Raw genomic sequence first — 2,369 nt, 5'->3', positions numbered from 1 at the left:
TTCTGGTTGTTATCTTATTGATTAATGACGTAAGCGAGTACTGTTTTTTCTCGAAACTTCATTTACGTCCTTAATGAATGTCACAATAAATTATAAATAATCTTTATTATCATAAGACATTCCTAAATTTCTCTTCAGAATGATATCAGCATGCATCATCACAGTATTTTGATGACTAAATGTGAATTGCCATGTGCATTTACTATTATGATTAATATGTTGCTGAATTTCGTGTATAGACGCGTAAAATACGTCTACTAGGAAAAATAATCAAATATGATCAACGCGTTCGATAATTTCAAATATGCCGGAAAGACCCGAAGATTACCGATTGTGGCCTCTTACTTTTTGTGCTTTTATTTACATTTTCAAAGATGTTTCCCTCAATATCAAATATAACACAGATTAAGAAACTTTATAGTTATAATCAGTAATCGCTAATTAAAAAGATTTAAGTACTAGAAATTACTCTTTAATTGTTTAATGTTTCTTTAGTGCGTCGTTTAAATTCATAACAAGTTGAAATGCTTTCCTTATCGTTAGATAAACGTAATTTTTATGATATCCATCGCGATTGTTCAGTCGGTTGGAGCGCCGGCCTCGTAATCTCAGGCGAAGATCCGAGGTACGTGATTCGACAATCCCTACCCGTGTCGGTTTGTGTTCTAGGCAAGCTGAGAAACGGACCGGTCTTTGATGTCGTGGTTGTTTCCTTGGGTAAGACACTTTACCCTTATTGCTTTGGATGGTATGCAACGGGTCTCCCGTATGTTGTTCAGTGAGGTAGCCACCAGCTACTACAAGGAGACCTCGCCTCAAAATGATCCTGGCTGTTCACGGGGCGATAAATCCAGCAAAAAACAACAACAAACAAACAAACAAATAAAAAACAAAACAAAAAACAAAAAAAAACAGGGCTGTTGACTATAATATCTGTTTTTACAACCTTTTTATTGTATTCTAAATGATTTAATCACAGTTCCCAGTTGATGAGAACCCAGAATATAATAGTCTATAACAGACTATTTAATGTTCGACCACGAGTGACAAACCAAAACTTTAAACAGATTTAAAATAATAAAAAGATGGACAAATTAAGGAAAGCAGATGATTTTACATACTATCTACAACATGCACGTATAATTATATATCTTCGGGCAAGATGGCCGACATGTGAACACTACACACACATAATCTATATGATATTTGCCTTTTTTTCACGTTATCAAAAGACCAGCCTATATATAGAACAACATCATCTTATCAAAGTTAGATACATATTTGTAGGTTAAAGTGCAATGGAAAAAATGGGGAGAGACCGGATTCCTTTCAATGAGTTAGAAGTGTATTTTCGAAATATTCTTCCTTTAATCTAAAACAATCGCCCATTTTGTCCGTCGGTAGGGTTTTGTTTCTTCAATTCGAAATGTGTATTTAAAATCATTTTTCAAAATAAAAAAAATACTCAGTTAATGTATTTAAAACAACACTTACACTTGATTCAAACGAGTCCATGTGTATGCTTTTGCTTTTAAACTGTTTGTTGTTGCAAATTAGTTCGAGATTGTTAATAGTTTTAAATATGTGTTTATCTGTCGGGAGAGAGTTTTTGTAAACAATCATCAACATTTTCCCTGCATTCCTATAAACATACATTACACTCGAGTCAAGCTTTCCAAGAGCGTTGATGATCAAGGTTAGTGGAAGCTTGAACACAACAATCATCTTACCGGAAGTAGTACTCGTAAACTTAACAAACTAGTTATTTAGCCTATGATAAATGCATTTCTTGCCAGTTCATTCTAATAACAACATCTTTGCTAATGTCAATGGTCCAAAATGTTTGGCAAGGCGCATGGAGTAGCCTCTCGAACGAGAATGGATACAACACGGCCGACTTTTTTTTCTGTGACAAAATCAACACTCGGTGTTTTTGTCGGTATATTTTTTTGATTTAAACATATTTGATTGTGTCTTAATATATACATGGGAATTGGGCACAAGTTATCAAACTCATATTACGCCCTTTCCCTATATACTTTTACATACATATAATACATTTATTTTACAAGATGACATATATTTACATATGAGAGAGAGAGAGAGAGAGAGAGAGAGAGAGAGAGAGAGAGAGAGAGAGAGAGAGAGAGAGAGTTATAATGAAGATATAATTAAAAAAAATCATTATGACTATAGATTATCAAATGAATAAACAATTCAAGTAAACTATTCCAATTAAATCGGTATATTGAAAAGAATGTATTATAAGTTTTTGGTTAGGAAAAATATATGCATGCACATTCACACTTCAAACTCTAAAGTGGTGTTTGAAACAGTCCAAAACATTTTTTTTCAGAAAGAGAACTATG

This window comes from Pecten maximus, chromosome 5 (assembly GCF_902652985.1).
Source record: "Pecten maximus chromosome 5, xPecMax1.1, whole genome shotgun sequence".
Lineage (NCBI taxonomy): Eukaryota > Metazoa > Mollusca > Bivalvia > Pectinida > Pectinidae > Pecten > Pecten maximus.
The sequence above is the reverse complement of the archived record's forward strand: the minus strand, read 5'-3'. Positions refer to the sequence as shown.